Source organism: Ixodes scapularis, unplaced genomic scaffold, assembly GCF_016920785.2.
Source record: "Ixodes scapularis isolate PalLabHiFi unplaced genomic scaffold, ASM1692078v2 PGA_scaffold1__304_contigs__length_218370807, whole genome shotgun sequence".
Lineage (NCBI taxonomy): Eukaryota > Metazoa > Arthropoda > Arachnida > Ixodida > Ixodidae > Ixodes > Ixodes scapularis.
In genome coordinates, this window is record NW_024609846.1 from 184280218 (window position 1) to 184297794 (window position 17577).

The 17577-nt window shown below is 47.1% G+C and overlaps 1 pseudogene; it reads right to left on the reverse strand.

Annotated features, from left to right (window-relative positions):
- LOC115323457 overlaps positions 1-14712 on the reverse strand; it is a 60069-nt pseudogene extending 45357 nt beyond the window's left edge.
- Positions 14713-17577: the final 2865 nt, after the last annotated feature.

Here is a 17577-nt window from a genome sequence, read left to right on the forward strand (position 1 = left end):
TCCTTTTCGGGAGCCATGATCCGCTCCAGTGCTGCGATGCGGTTTCCAGCTCTTCTGGATGCCCCGCTTGGCAGCTCAGCACGGGGGCAGGTAATGCTCCTTGCCGGCGGAGTCACACAAGCAGCTCCAACGCTGCTGTCTTGGAGAGGTGAGGCGGACGGCTCAGGAGCATCTGGGCGTGCAAAACACATTGGCACTGTGAGTGCTAGGGGAAGAGCAAGTACACAGGGGAAGAGGCCCAACAGCCACATGGGCCTTTCGTAGAAATGTTCAAAGCTAGGTGTTGGCAAATTAGTCAAACCTCGTTATATCGAACAGCGCAAGGACCGTGAAATAGTTCGATATAATCAAAATTCGATATACAAAGTCACACACAAAAAGAGCGTCACAGCACAGCGCGCACAATCACGAGGCAAACGACAGGCTAACAGCAAAAAATGACTATACTTCGTTTCAGCTTCCGTTCGAGCGCAGCCAAAGGCTGACGGACGCTTCGCAACTTCGAGAAGAGCATTTTTACGCATTGCAAAGTAGTCCGCAAAAGTAATTCCTTTTAAACAACTGTTTTGTGCGTAAACGCTGCACAATATTCCAGATGTGTACTGCTGAGAATGATTTGCAACTGAAGGAATTAAATATCTGAAGTTTAAGTTCTTGTTAATATATGTAGATACATGTGGTTTGGTGAAAAAACATACGTCCGCTGGCAACTGTTGTTGCAACTCAGTTGTGATTTTGTTCCTGTAATTGCCGAATCATGTGCTTTGCTGCTTGTTTGTTGCTTTCCTCACAGAGTCTCTTCAAAACGTCCTTTCGCAAAGGCATGTCTGGGCGTCAGGCGCGAGAGGTCGTGATGAATGTCTACTTTTAAATTCTGCAGGAGACTCCGGCCGCGTCGTACCGCAAATGCTTTGTAAACAAGAAAAGCGTCTGGGCGACTACAATTACCTGATACACAGCGAAATCAGGGCACCCCTTTACCTGCCGATCACTTTGTAAAGCCAAGAAGCTGGTAGAAAGGACTGTGGCTCGAGCCCTGGTATATCCAGACAATACAAGGAAACATCAACGGCCGGGTCGTCGGGCATCTTGCAATGTCTACTTACATCTCGAAACTATGCCGAAATGCCGAACAGGTGGAAAGCTCGGACACAGACGCCAGCGGCCAGCCTACGTACTGACATCCCCTGCGACTAAATTTCAGAACGTGAAAGGTCACTTTTTAAACCTGTAGCAGACGATTTCGTTGATACACCCGTAGCAGACGAAATACTCGGCGAGCGCGGGCGGCGCGGACGACCAGCGGCGCAGCGGAGCGATACCAAGTGCAGGCGAGATCGCGTGACCAATTGCCAACGTGTGATTGGCTCCGGCCACACGTAGCTTTGGCTGCGCTCGGACGGAAGTTGAAACGAGGTACAGTATTCACGTGAAGCGTTAAGGTGAACTATTTATTCCGACGAAAAAAACTGCCGCAGTGTAGATTGCTGCATGGAGCTGACCGCATGCCTTATTACGGCCGGCTCCACTGTCTCCAAGCAGTCCACCAGCGCCAGATCACTACCGTCGATTGCACTGCAGTAGCGGCGTAAAAGTGAGACCGTCTTCCCGACAATGTTGTAACAGGCTTTGAAGCGTTGCAGCCACCCTCTACTTGCGGCGACGTTTTGTGCTTGGTGGATGAACGCGAAGTCCTTTGCTTTCTGTTGAAGCATCGGCCTGACGCCGGAATGTTCCGAGCCCTTGCGTCCATAAACCACTTGTGAAGTGATCTTTCCACCTTTTCGAAGGCCGGTGTCCGAACACGGCGTGCGCTGGAGTGCTTGCTTTGTTCAGCCTTCGGTTCGATGTCACTTTTCGTCTTCAGCAGCGTGCTCAAAGTGCTTCGCAGTATGTTGTACGCTTCGGCAATGCTGGACTTCTTTTCTCCTTTTTCAACGCGGCGGATGATTTCAAGCTTTGTCGCGAACGTCAGCGACGTACGTTTCTTTACGATTGTTGCCATCGCCACATGCGGTTGACGCAACGTCGGAGGAACGAACCCGGAGCCACGAAACTGCACAGGGCTTGAAAAGAGCGATGCTGGCGATAGGATTGAGCTGACTGGACTGAGCCCGAATGTCGCCGAATCTGGATGGCGTTCCCGGCACCACAGGCATAAAGCTTTATGCGGGCATGCGCTTGAATAAAAGTCGCAAACGCCTGCTGCGCCACCGCTATCCTACGATGTGTTGCGGGAAAGCCCGTGTTCCAAAACTTACTCGATCTAACTCTAGGGTAAAGGTGGTTGTCGAAAACCTACCCGCGTCCAGCGTTTCTCTATTTTTGATGTAGCGTGACATAATCCGCCAGGGTAACTCGTATCCATTCGAGTAGGTTTGGAATGCAGCCTCGGTGTGTCGCGCTCCTGTACGCTATACGCCGTTTAGTCGGAGTAGGAGGAGTAAAAGAGCGCCGACTTAACGCGCCCACTGCCACAGATACGGTACGCCGCCAACGACGGTTTGGCGGGATGGCGGATGGCTGCGACTGCTGCTGGCGGCAGCTGCCACGACTCGCTCGCTGTCGCGGAAGCGCAACGAGAAGGCACGTGATCTGTACCGAGTCTTCCCAAAATTCTCTGCCGTCGTGGCGCTGTACGCTTTGCAAACACTAGTTTTGGTTTCAATTCACAGTACTATCAGTACTATGTCACGACCCACTGCTCGCATTTTCAATTTTGGAACTTCAAAGATATGTACAATAGTGTAGACGTTGCCGAGCAATAAAAGAAAAAGGCTTCGGTGCCTTTTTTTCTGTTCCAGATTTGCTGTTAAAATGATACAAGTCGCAAATACAAGTAGACATGTTACGGCTCACGGTACCCATCCTCGACATGTTGGTGCAAATTTGTCCCAATCCAAAAGCCCCCAGTTACCTGGCACGTCGTTCCAGCAGGCGTGATTGTCATTGCCTTCAGTGCCTCGCACCATTGCTTCAAACATTGCAGCCGGAGGCGGCGACAGCACTGGCCGGTCTCTTGCCCTGTCGCTGTCGCAGAGATTTGTCACCACTGCCTCCATGTGGTCTGCCGCCGCTCCCACAAGAATGAGTGAGGGGCTCATCGGCCGGCTTGTTCGTGGCCCACCTCCTGTGACAGAAACCAAAGAATTTGAAGCTCAGATTGGAGAGAGTGAACAATGTATGGGACGAACAATTCAAAGAGCACACTGAATTTTCGAAACGCCTCCGTGCGAGATAAAAACAATTGTTAAGGGGACTAGAGCGAACCTAACGAAGAGAAAATCTAGCACAACCCAGTGGAGGCCCACCTCGAACCTTCTTATGGGCAATTGAATGCTGGGCACTTTGTTAGAATAGGCTTACGGCAAGATGCGGGGACCTCATTTGTTCTCAGTGACGATTGTAAAAAAAAAAAATGTCAATAACGCCAAATGTTCTACAAAAAATATGTCAAGAAAAAAGCAAAGAAGTAGGCCCACTTTGGATCGAACCTGGATCGGCTGCATGCGTATGAAGCGAACTTTGCTACGCTACAGCTTTGAACAACTCGTTTTGAAAATTCGTTTTATACGAGACCCGGAAAGGAGCACGACGTCGTGCACATAGCATTGTTCTGGTCGAAAGGACTTCTCTCCGATGTTTACTTTTTACACATCAGGAATGGTTTACCAAATATGCAAATTGTCGACTTACCCGTGGCGTGGATGTCTCTCGTCTCGTCGGACTTGGTTTTTTTGTATCTGGATTTTTCTTTCTCCCAACGCTTCTTAAGTTGCTTAGCGCTTCGTGCGCGGACGTTTGGCTGGCTGTTATACTCGGTGCTGAGTTTCTCCCAAGCTTTAAGTTTAGCCTCCTTCGAGTAGTTATTTGTCTTCTTGTTTTCAAGAACTCGCGCATGTTTCGTTACGAGCGCTTGGAGGAGCGCCTTCTCCTCCGCAGTATAAATAAACCGAGCCCCTGCCCGCTTTTCGGTATCGGCCATTTCCGAGTCGTTGCCGTTGGGGTCCTCCATGATTTGTCGTGCGAGGCGGCGAGGCGACGAAGCAGGGCTGCACGGTAGACAAAGGGCGGCGAAAGCAAGAAAAAACGAGACGAAATCGACAAACCGTGAGATAGACGACTGTCGACGAGAAAACGACAAGACGCAGCTAGCGAATGCGCTTGTTGCCAGACAAGGTAACGACTTTGTCCGTTTTGCCGCTCAAACACGTCTAAACTTTACGCTGCCTTAATAAAACTTCTTAGTTCACTAATTCGATGTTTGTATGGTACACGTTTTTAGATAACACGAACGAATATATTTACTTTTCACGTGAAAATGGTGTTTTAAATAAAACCTTTGGCTATAATCTCGCTCCCAGACGTCCTCAAGCTTGTTGGAGTGGAGAACGGAATCTCGAGTTCGAGTGAGTGCCGATTCGCGTCTGTGAATACCAATGGCACTTCGAGTGGAGTCGCGCGTCCATACTCCACTCAAGTCGAGTCGAGTTTGGAGTCGAGTAGGGGAATGTTTATGAATACGGCGGTATGTCTCCGGCGGACAAGCTAAAAACAGCTAGTTTGTGGCCGGACCCTTGCCGGCCTTGTTTATGTCTCCGGTGGCCAAGCACTTAAAGTGGCTAAGCTGTCCAGACACTGGCCAACCGTCGGCCGATCGAAATTCACTTTCTGGTGCTGCTTGGGTAGCTTACATTCCAGTAAATACAGCACACAACGTAACAAAATCCGCCTCTCTTGTAGCCTCGTCCCACTAGAGCGACAAACACCACAAAGTTCCGTGTCGCCGATGCTGTCCCACTGCAACGACCGACAACCGCGACAGTCGCCGACAAACAATCGACGACGGACGAGTTCTTGTCTGTCGTTGGACTTGAAGCGCAGCAAGCAGTCCCACTGAGCAACACCTCTCGGAGACAAATTTATCCTCCTCGCTCGTTTATGCCTTCTGTTGCCTCCCTTCCCACCCTTCTACCCTTCCTCCCGGAACGAGAGGCCCTTGGCGGCCACTCCTCGTTCCCGGCCCCGCAGTTCCGGTCCCTCGATTGCACGTAGTGGTCGCGGGCGCGGCTTGCTGGCTGGCTGGCGCCGGGCGGTCGTGTTGCAAAAGGGAATTCGCTGTGGCTGGTTTTGCTCGCGACAACTTGGTGCGCGAGGTGGTACTTCAAGACGCCGAAGTCTACGCCCCTGCATCAGGATGGCTACACCCTTGTGCGAGGACTGACCAAAGTAAGACCGCTCACCACGAAGTAGGACACGACGTTCCGCGGCAAGCCATTCCGGCAGACGAGAGATTTGTCATCACGTTCTGTGATCATCGGGATGCCGTATTGTCTACCAATAAACGCCTGCCCTCGGTTATTCGAATTTGAAGTTATAAACATCCTCAAAATCAGCGTGAAACTCCGAAGCGCTCACCTAGAATGCCTTGAACGGCCGAAAAAAGGAACGATTAGGGTATTTCTAGTTCGGAAAAAGTTTGGTGTCGATTGTCACGACTCTTTACGGAAAGTCGCCAACGGCAAATGAACAGAACCGGAAGCTTTAATCAAGAAATAAAGTAATCGTCTCCACTTTCACCGTGTTTGTCGCCGCGTTTTATACCCAAAGAGCAAAACACAAAAACCGCGTCGCCAGACTCTGTTTCTCTGTGTATTTTGAAGACAGCTCCAGTCCCAATAGGAAAAGAGTTTCCTTGCCCTCGTGTTCTGCGTCGTTTCCGCCAGGTGGGACGGCGGACTCCTACAAACAGGCTGTCTGTCGGCGTCGTCTGTCGCTCGTTGTCGTGTGTCGCTGTCGTTTGTTGCTGTCTGTCGCTTTAGTGGGACGCGGCTATTGCATGTCGGGCTACAGGCAGCACTAATTTAATGCACCAGGCATGCTTCTTAGGTCATACATGACACGCCCTGGAACATGAGTTTGGAAACTACAAAAGCAGGCACCGAAGCACTTGCACGGTAGCCAGGCTTTTGCTCCCGGGTGTACATCCTGATTAAATAAGACCAATGTCGCTTATCTGATAACTCAGTAAAGATTCGTTCATCAAGTGAACCGGTTTCTATGGGAGGAAACCAAGTGAATGCTCTTCCGCTTTGGTTTGAACTATTAAACCTTTTGCTCTCTGCATGGTGTGGGCACACGAGAAAAATGCAGACAAATTCACCATGACTAGGCAGAACTGCGAGGGAACAAGGGAGTTCTTGAACTTTCCGTAGTCCGAAAGCCTTTTTTGAAAGTGAGCTGCACCTACCGTGTGGAAAAGCAACTAGAGGAATGGTAGTTTCCAAATAAAATATTTATCTTAAAACTTTGATTATTTTTAACATTTTTAATGTTTCACGTTATAAACAGTTGAAACGTATGCAATTACAGTATAGCAGTTATCCAAACCTTTCCAAGACTCAATGTTTGGTTGTTCTTTTGAATCCTTATCTAGATAAAGATTTGTCCCATTACTAGTTATTAATACACAATACACTTGCGTGTAATCTGGCAGCGACGTTGCATCATCCAGGCTGCCTTGTTCTCTTTTGTGTCACGAAGCATGACAGCGGCTCTTTCAACAGAGACAGCGACTTGCTGATCGTAGAAAGAAAAGCAGCCTTCCGGAGGAGAGGCCGGAACTGCGGCAAGCCTTGCCAAAAAATCACTGCCTTCGGCGCATTCTATGACCTGCCGGTACTTCTCGTCCAGCCTTGACGGTTCTGAGATACTGGAAATAGACCACAAGCCAAGCTATACAGTGAACATGATCAAATAGAGTCTCATGACAGTGGCTCAAGCAAAAGTGATCCATAGAGATTCTGCAACGTGAACTTTGCTTGTTTTTCTTTACTATGAAACACAGACAAAGCGCTCATGTCTAGTATAAATTTTTTTGAAATACTTGTCTTATGCAGACCCCACACTGTTCCAGCTTGCCTGTATAATAATGGGATGTGAAACACCAAGCTACTATGAGAGCGATGTTTGTACAGTCAACCAAATGCTGGTCCATTGTTAAATCTGAGATTATCTTACTTACTGCACTTGCTACATTCTAATTCGTACATACTGCCCATACTAGTCCGAGGTTAAGGCTCGCTCCCATAGTTGCGAGCGAGTGTAACTACGACCGCTCACTACGACATGCGCAACCCATCATAGGGAAGCTGGGGAAACACGAAAAGTCTCTTCCTTGTTTCCTCTGTCGCCTATGGGTAGAAGTGACAGCTTTCGGCAAAACAAAACGATCAACAAACTGTTGTGCGGTGCATGTGGCCCCTCTTGGTGAAGCGAATGTTGTGCCGGCGACACACCAGCGAACGCAGTTGCAATAATAAGGCACCCGGCAAGTAATGAGTTTTAGTTAGAACTTACCCAAACAATGGCAACGGCCAATGGGATGTAATAAAAATTGTTCTTGATATTTTCAAACCCTCGTTGAAATAAAAATTGATGATAACAAACGGCCCATATTTTTCAACAGATCCAGTGTGTTTGGCGAATGGTGCGATTACAAAGCAGGGAGGAAAGCAAAAAACAGCGTTGAATCAACATGTATTATTGCGACCATAGTGACAGCTGGCTTTGCCGAGTACCACGACAAAATATTTGTGCTAAATTCTTTTTTACCTCAGAAATTGGAACTGAAAGACCAAAGCATTTGCAGTGATGTGATTGGTCATAGTCATTTTGAACCAGCTATTGGAGCAGCCAAAAGTTCATTTTGGAAAAGCAAAAAGAGCTTTTGGAGCATAACCGCACACTTCATTTTAATTTATATCGCTGCAAATGAGTGGAGGAGAGACGGCAAATATTAGGAGAGCAAATACGAGCTGTTTAGTTGCGTGTGGAAGCACCGGACACGGTAACAAGAAGACGACTGATGAAGGACAGCACAAACTGCCGTGAATGATTATTTTAGGTACGTAATCCCAATGAACAAATGTTAAAATACAATCATTTTTGACACTTAGATTTATGTGTCCTTCAAGTTCTATGAAGGGGTTGTAACAAAGCTGCAATTCATAATTCAGATGAAAAACAAAGCATAAAAAATAAACCTACAAAAGCTTGGACCACGTCTCGCTCTGGAGGAGGACCTTTTCCGTTAGCACGCGGGTGCGCTGCGGCGAAGCAAAACACACAACATCGCGACGCCTAGTTCGCAATTGTCGGTTCACTGCAGCACACCAGTATGCGGTGAGAAGCGCACTCGACAAAGCTAAGTAACCCACCAGAACAGACCACGAGACTTATTGCGAAACTTCCGAGTACTGGCAGTGCTTGGTGCTAAATGAAATCGAATAATAAGTTATTTGAGGCGATTATCGAAAGTCCTGAAAACCCGCACGAGCCTACCCTAACGATCCGGCCCAGTAGCGAGGCCTGCAACTGTTATATTTTCAGTATTTTTTAAGTGAACTTAAGTTCTGGTGCAATGTTGCCGCAAATTCCTCACATTTTGGTCAAATGTAGCAGGGTAAGCACATTGGCGCAAATTGTGCAGAAATCACATCCCCGCATTTGCCGCTCTCCCAACCCCGGTATCCCCACCCGATCAGCGACATCATTCCACTCAGCACAACCAAGCAGAGCAAACTTTCCCCTTATGCTTACGGGATCATCACCCGACCCATTAAGCCTAGCCACCCTTCAACATGTGGCCAATGGTAGGATAAAAAGAAGTAAACCGGAAAATACTTGTCCGGTCGGTATTTTCCGTCAGTTATGAATGCCATCCTCGAAGAGTCGAACACACACACACTTCCTAGGCGCAGATTCCTGCACTGGATTGCAGCACACACACAGACAAGTATGTAAACAAAACAACAAAGCGGCATTTCAGCGTAATCTCATACTTACAGTGAGCAAAGGAAAGCTAGGACAGCTTTCCAACTTCGGTAGAGGGAAGCTAGTTGGTCACATCTAGCCGTAAGCAGTTGCAATCTCACTCAATGTTAACTGTGTGAAACAGCCTTTGTACTGTACTTTGTCGACAAAAGGTAAACAACTACATTTTTAGCTCACCTTCATGACCGATGGGCCCGCCTCCTCCTCCTGTAAAAAGAAAAAAAAAAACAATTGGATTCAGTATGTAAATAATACACTAAATCTTGCGTCTATGTATTGAAGGCTCAGCGAACAATGCTTGAAAGTTACTGTAAGTCAAATCTCAAGGTTTCTGATACATAGACAAAACTGAAATTAAACCAAAACATGTGGCTGCCATTAAGCAATAAAATAAATAGACATGGCAACAGTCACTACTTATCACTGAGTAATGCCACCCATTACCTTTGATAAAACGGCTTATTAGGCCCTCATAATATTGCGACACCATATTCGTAAAGTTACTGTACATAAACTTTAATAAAATCACATGAAAAGTTCAACTACCTGAAGGATAGACTTCCTTAAATTGTTATGAAAGGAGACAGAAAGCAATGAGGAAGGTTAAAACATACCAGGGGCATATTTATTTAGTTATTTATTTATTTTACCCTCAGGGCCAGAAGCATTACAGAGGGGAGTGGGAAAAACAAACAAAACAAAAATAGCATGAAACAACAGTGAAACATTAGTTAAGTAATAGGAAAAACATTGTTACTAACACTTGTGCGAAAAAGGTCACAATCAACAATAGATGCAAGGGATGGAGGTAACTGGTTCCATTCTTTTGTGACTCTCAGGATAAATGAGTTAAAATATTTCTTATAGCGGCAAGAGGGAACTCCTACTTTGTGCTGATGATCTAGACGTGCTGAAAGGAAGGATGGTGGGGTTAATAGCTGATTTCTGAGTACCGGGTTGTGGTGGAATATTTTGTGAAAAAGACAAATGCCAGAAATTTTACGGCGATGTGCGAGGCTGGGTGAAAGTAAAATGTTCTTCATAATGTCACGCTTGCGGTACGGTTATAATTAGTTAGTATGAAACGTGCGGATTTATTTTGAATGGATTCGATTGGGTCACTAAGGTAGGTCGTATCCGGATCCCAGATGGAAGCTTCACATTCAAGTTTAGAGCGTACTAGAGTTTTATAAAGAAAAAGCTTTAAGGATGAAGGGGCCAGATAAAAGTTCCGTTTAAGATAACCAAGCATGCGGTTAGCGTAATTAGTCACGTAAGCAGCATGCAGATTCCAAGAAAGATCAGAGCTAAGGATTACACCCAGATACCTGTAAGAGTCAACAGGTTCTAATGATATGTTATTCAATTTGTAAGTAGTAGGAAAAGAAATCTTACGGGTTACGCGCATTAATTTACAACCTCACTTTTTGCCGGAGGTCGGTAGGTATGGCCTTCTTGACATATTGCCGCGATCAGACCCAGTCGAGCCGGCAGCGCTCTTAATTGCCTCACGCGCATGTCGCTCGGGTATGACTCCCACCACTGCATAACATCTTATCTTTTTTTAAACCTTAAGTGGATGATTTTAGAAGGTTGGAGAACCGTGTTGTTTGTTCATGTTCAGAGTGGCATAGCTCCCGAACGATAGAGTTATCGTTCAGGAATTATGCACTTCTATGCATCGTTATCGCCGACATCAACACCCGCGATGCCTGCTGTCTGTTTTCTGTTGTGGCACAGGTTCGCCAGTATACTTTAGTTTCCTCAGTTCTTCACTGCCTCGTAATTTGTCATTTGTGACAATTTGGTGAAGGTACGGGGTAGAAGTGAAGAAACTAATGTTTACTGGCAAATTTTTACCACAACAAAAGACAAAGGGCTTGCAACCGGTTGCCAATGACAACACCATTCCAGCAGATCGGAATGAATTTGCTTAGACTATTCCCACCACTAATGCGAGGAAACAGGTGGATAATCGACGCAATGGATTACGTTGCATGATATGCCGCGAAGAAAGCCCTCCCGTTGGAAACTGCTGTGAAAGTCGCCAAATTCTTCGTCAAGTGCAGTGTCCCCCGACACAGCGCCCCCGAGGATCTGTTCACAGACTGAGGATCCTCGTTTGTGGCGGAGCTAATTCAAGAAATCCTTCGGCTCAGACACACCAGCCATCGTCGCACCACTGTGTACCACCTGCAGACCAACGGGCCGAAAGAGCGTTTGAACAAGGCCATCGCCGACATGACTTCCATGTATGTCGATGTGGAGCACAAGACGTGGGACGAGGTATTACCCTAAGTCACGTTTGCCTACAACGGCATTGAAAGATACGACTGGTGTGATGCTCTTCCAGCTGGTTCAGGGCCGGAAGGTGACGACTATGCTCAATGCGATGCTGCCCCACGAGCCAGCTGATGACAGGTGCGGCGACACCTAGGTGGTTGCTCAATAGGCAGAAGACAGCTAGCTTGCTCGGTACATATATATGTAGAATTGATCACCTAACAAGCGCCCATCCCCACGTTTTTCTTGATTATCTCCAAATTTTGAGTGGGCATTTTTGCTTGGTATTTTACGGTAAGTAAAACTCACCAAACATTCGCTCATCCCTTAATTTATGCTATTATCTTCATATTTTGAGGAGGCGCTTTCTTGGTATTTTACGGTAATTTGACATCCACCAATGAAGAAATGAGCAGGTGGAACACAAACAGCAAATACGGCTTTACATTGGCCAAGTGTGCCCATTCAGCACAATCAGCTCTGACATCGCTCCCAACCGCCAGCTTTGAAGGCTCCCACTAGCCACGTTGGCATGAATGCGACTTCAGCATATCAACTCCGATCGTTCTTCAAATGAAATCGACGCGGCAACGTTTACATGAATGCACACCAAGCCCTACGCGAAGGTGGTGCCACACCGTGTCAAAGCTCAAAGCTAAAGCTGCGTTTCCGGCACCAGCCGCACCACGCGAAGTTTTCCGGTGCATTGCATGTGAAGGCCTCTCGACGCTTTCGGTGAACGTAAAGATTAGAGATAAATATTGTGCCCGCTGTCTTTGATGCTGTGGAAGAAGTTATGAGACGGAAAAACATCAAAACCCAAGCGTTTTGGGCTCCGGGCCGTCGTGGCACTCTGGACCAGAGGAGACGCGTATGCACACGCTGTGGCGAGCAAGATCGTTTCCAAACGCCCTAAGGAAGCTACAGCGCATCGCCTCGCTAGCTGCGACCGGACAAACCGGGGGCCGAAAGGCTCCGGCGCAGCCAGGAACGGCACCGAGGTAGGAGCTGCTCGTTCTGCGCTACCACGCAGTGCTCGGAGCTCTCGGCGTCGTTCGTGCTTGCGCCGAAGCCTTGGGGCTCCCTCGGACGCGCAAGTCGGCTTGGACGGGGGCTGCCCTCATCGAGTAGCTCAGCTATTTTCGCTCACTTATGAAGGCAATAAAAGCTTGCGTTTCTCCCTGGGAGAAAACTGCGGGCGACAACACAGGACGGCTCTCCGCACCGCCGAAGAGGTTGGCCGCCACCATGTTCTCAGCTGTTCACTCGCTCTTGCAGCGGGCGCCTTCCCATAAGCCTCCCCGTTCCGAAATGCGATGCGACCTCCGCTTACATGGGCTGAATGAATGCGCATCTGCCATCTCTATCTACCTCCGTCTATCAACTTGAATGCGAAGCAATTCCTTAGCGCATTATTCCGTGTACATGACCACACTGAATGCGACAACTTGGATCGGTGCAACTAAGTAACATTCATAGCCGCGTTTACATGAATAGGACTTCAGCACATCGACCCCAATCGTCCTTCGAATGAAGCCGACGCGGAAAGTTTTACATGAATGTGCACCAAGCCCTATGCAAAGGTGGCACCACGCCGGCCAAAGCTCGAAGTTAAAGCTGCGTTTCCGGCACCGGCCGCACCCCGTGACCAACTTTTCCGGTGCATCGCACGTGAAGGCCTTTCAACGCTTTCGGCGAGCGTAAAGATTGTGCAAGCTGTCTTCGATGCTGTACAAGAAGTTACGAAACGGAAGAAACATCAAAACACAAAGGTTTTGGGCTCCGGGTCGGGCCACCGGGCCACTTTGGGTCAGAGGCGATGTGCATGCACACGGCGTGGCGAGCGAGATCGTTTCCAACCACTCCGGGGACTCGACATTGCTTCTCTTCGCCAAACCTTGCGAACTGCGACCGGACCCCAAAGCCGAAAAGCTCTGGCGCAGCCAAGAACGGTAACCGAGGCAGGAGCTACTCGTTCTGCGTTACCATGCTGTGCTCGGAGCTCGTTGTTCGTGCTTGTGTCGAAGCCTCTAGGGACTCCCTCGGTCGTGCAAGTTGTATCTTGCAAGGCTTGAACAGGGGCCGCCCTCACCGAGCAGCTCAGCTATATCCCGCTCACTTAGTTTGGTAATAAAAGCTTGCGTTTCTTCTCGGGTGAAAACTGCGGGCGACCTCCCGGGACCGCTCTCCGCAGCCAGAGCCTTCCCATAATCCTTTCCATTCCAAAATGCGATATAACTTCTGTTTGCATGGGTTGAATGAATGAGCATTTGCCGTCTGAATCTACCTCTGTCTAGCAACTTGAATACAATACGCTTCCCTAGAACATTATGCCGTTTACATGACTGCATTGAACGCGACAACTGGATTCGATGCGATTAAGTCGCAGCTACTGCCACCTGAGATAACAGTTAGACACCATAGGAATATGCTGATAAGATGCAACGTACTTACCGACCTCTAAATATTCAATATGTGACAAAAAAAAATGTAATCAATATGGTTTGTTTTTAGCACTTAGCAACACTCAAATCTAGGCGGGGGACACCTACCTGTGTCTCAGGACGGGCGTGCAGAGTAATAGGCACTTGTAAGATGAATTTGTTCCTACCTATGCTTGGCGAGCGCAGAATTAAAGCAGGCGCCTGTCAGCTGCTTGAGGATAGCTGCCTGCGCCTCAGGTGAAGGCTCCAGCGTAGGTCAGAGCTTCTTTACATGGCAGAACAACTTGTACGGCACAGGATCGCCATACAACGCCTTTCCATCGATCTTTTTCCACGCGCACTTCTTGTCAGTGCAGCTGAGATCTTCCAGATGCTGGATTCCTTTTCTGTGAAATGAAACCGAAACTATAGAACTCGCCCGGCTTACACGTAATCAGTGACGCGTCTGTACTGTGCTTTGAGTATGCGATACAGTGCATCATACAAGCGAAATACTGTCATGCTAGAAACAGGTTCGTTGGTTTAAAAATGGGACCGTGCTACGATCGCGCCGACGCTCTGTGCGCCTATGAAACCCGGCGCCGGCAACAGAGAAACACTTAGGGGCTGCCCTGCGCACGCGTTTTAACCACCACCGTGAAAATCGTTATCGTGTTTCAAAGCGGCGACACCTGCGTGCGATATCAGTATGCGACGCGCCGGCGGTCATGAGATACGAGCGATCAATAATCAGAGCCGCCGCAAGACTACACTGAACTCGCGCTAGCCATACCGTGTTGTCCAGGCTGCTAGGTGCCTACCTGTTGCAGTGAAGAAGCGTGGTGACAGCGTGCTTGCAGCATTCTGATGATCCCGCCACGCACGAGCAGACGGCACAGTCCACGCGGAACTTTAGGCCATCTCCCGCGACAAGTTTTACAATGATCTCATGCGGATCGCCTCTGACGCTGCTCGTTGCGAGGCACAACGCCAATATTTCAACGTTGTCCTCGGAAGACGATGTTTTGCCGCAAAGAAACAGATGCCCGGCCTGTAACAGAAGGTCTGCTTCCTCGTAGCACCGCGATTATTTCGTAGCGTTAGCATATTCCAAAATACTCGTAAGGAGCAGGGCTCGCGCCGTCCAACCGACCCTCACTAACTCGGCCATTTTGAAAATGCAGCGGCGCCCCCTATCGTGATTTGGGGTCGCGAATCGAAACAAAAGGCCGCTTTGGGAAGGCCGAGGGGAGAACCTTCATTGTACGAAATTTGGGCTGAAATATGAGTCACAATCGGCAAAAAAGCGACGTTTTCACGAGCTCAGTCAAAGTCACTGTAGCTAATCGGAACTAGCAACAGGATTTGGTCGCTCGAAAGAATGTTCACGTCTGCTCTTGCCACGCCCACGCCACTTCATACCGAAAAACTCGGAAAATGGTGGAATGTCAAAAATATATTTAAGGTAAGGAGTACAAGATACTCGGAATTTTAATTAAAGTAGAGTATCAAATACTCTCGATCAAAGGTATTTGCAAGATACCAAAATACTTCAAAAAGTATTTGAGATACAATATCTAGAGTAGAGTATTTGAGATAGGAAGAAGTCTGTTTTAACGTGTCTAGTTGCCGTACGAAATTGATTTGTGATCTAGATCGCAGTTCAAGCCGTCAGCCTGCTGATGGCATTGAACGAGGCGGTCTAAGTTTAAGTGGACTCTCATTAGCCAACGACTTCCGTAAAAACTTTGCAAATTTAGTTACTGCGAACTGTAACTCTGACCTGCGCAAATACATAGGCAGCCGTAATAGTTCTTTTATATTTCTGGAACCTGTTACGAATGCCGGGATATTGTTTTACTTTTATACAGTTAAAAATAATCTAAGTTCGATTGTGACGATATACAAATACTCCCATTAAAGCACGTTACTGACACACTTTCACCGTAGTAGCGCACATTTTAAATTCATGTTTTTTCATCTGGTATATTTCCTAGAGCTAGCAGAAGTATCCGTTTTATATAAGAAAGGAAAAAAAAAACTATTTTAGCCATTGTGTACCAATCTCAATCCAGACGTTTTTTTTTGCGCGACACAAGGGACAATCACAAGCGAGTAGACACGGCCAAGCTTGTCCGTGTCTACTCGCTTGTCGCGCAAAAAACTTCAAGACTGCATCATGAACTAACTAGGCCAACAACAAGTTTTAATCTCAATCTTTCCAATATTTTCCGAAGGCATAGAAAAAGTTATACAGTCCCGTCTCGCACATTTCTCAAATAAGTATGATTTACTGTCACCATCTCAATTAGGTTTCAGGAAACGCCGTTCAAGGGAGTTAGCTTTGTTAGTTCTAAAATAGTATGTACTCCAAAATTTTGAGGCCAGAAAACTGATAGCTGGCGAGTTTGTTGATTTTTCCAAAGCATTTGACTTTGTCAACCATTACATTCTACTAATTAAACTCGATTACTGTGGTATTCCAGGTCAACCTTTATTACTCGTTACTTCATATTTGAGTTACCGCTTTCAATTTGTTAACATGTCTGGAAATTCATCGGAACAGAAAGATATAATTTCATGTGTTCCACAGGAAAGCATACTGGGGCGTGTTCTTTTTAACTATAAAATCAACCATATTTTGAATATGGATGCTGAACTTGTAATGTATGCTTACGACGCCAGGATATTTTTCTGCTCCTTGAACAGTGATGAGCGTGTAGATTCTGTTAATTTTACTTTATTAAGGTTAGAGACATGGGCACTGGATAGCCGGACTGAGCTATAACACTGATAAAACGAAGGCTATTATCTTTCATCCTAAAAATAAACAAGTTTATACGGACTGGACAAATCTTATTTAATTAAAGGTTCATGGAAATTGTGAATAACTTTAAAATGCTGGGTGTAGTTTTTTCTACTTATATGTCATGGGACAGTCATATTAATTATTTGATTTCAAAATTGTTCGACGTACCGAAACAACTCAAATTTTCCAATTGCAGTTAAAATAATTATTTATAATTTGCTATTTTTCCACACGTAAGTTATTGCACCATTGTCTGGGGTACAACCACGGAAAGCAATCTTTGTAAATTTTACCTTCTTCAAAAAAAAAAAAATCGTGAGAGCTATCTACAATGCCCTTTATAAATCTCACACTGAGACCATGTTCCATTTATTTATTTATTTATTGATCCTTTGGGAGGGAGAATGGCACAAGGCCGCTGTGGGGGTTAGGGGGTTGAGGGAAGGGGGTGGAATGTCTGGTTTCTACGGAAGTGGCATCAGCTCCGCCGTCTTTGGTCTTCGGTGTCTTCTACAGCACCTAAGTCATGCAGGGTATCCTAGAGCAGTGAAATCGAAAGAGTAAGTCAGCCTAAACTATCCTGGTCAAACCACTAACGCTACCAAAAGTGGCGAGAGAGTGTTTACTGGCTGGTTGATCGAAGAAGTGTTGAGCAACGGTTGCATGGTCGGAACGGGGGATGTATACAATCGTGTCCCGGCCTGTCGTGAATGCGGAGCAATCCCATACATATAAGGTGAAGGAGGTCTGCTTTCGCTGTCTTCTGGCATTGAGGGCAGCTCAGGGGAATAGTGAGGTCGATAGGGGGCCATTTTTGGATAATATGCAGCGTTAGTCATGATTTTGCTGAGAAATACTTCTTGCGTGCGCGTGTATTTGTCGATGGGGGAGAAAAAGGCTTCGAGTGTCGCCCTCTGGAGGCAATCCTTACTACCTTTGCTGATACGCGTACGTAGATAGTGAAGAAAACTCCGAGGCGTCATCAAGGTCAAATAGGGAGTTTTGAAGGGGATGTGTAAGGAGGGTGGGGTTGTAGTTACGGTTGCTCCCACGTGCCTGCGTGGCGGCTGCATGTGTTGCAGCGTTTCCTCCTGCGACCCCGGTATGGTCTGGCGTCCAGAGGATCTGAACATACGCGCCCAATTCTTGAAGCATTTGAAGGCGTTTACGGATTTCCACACCGGTAGCATCTTCGGTCGTTGGTGTTGACAGTTGTTCTAGAACTTC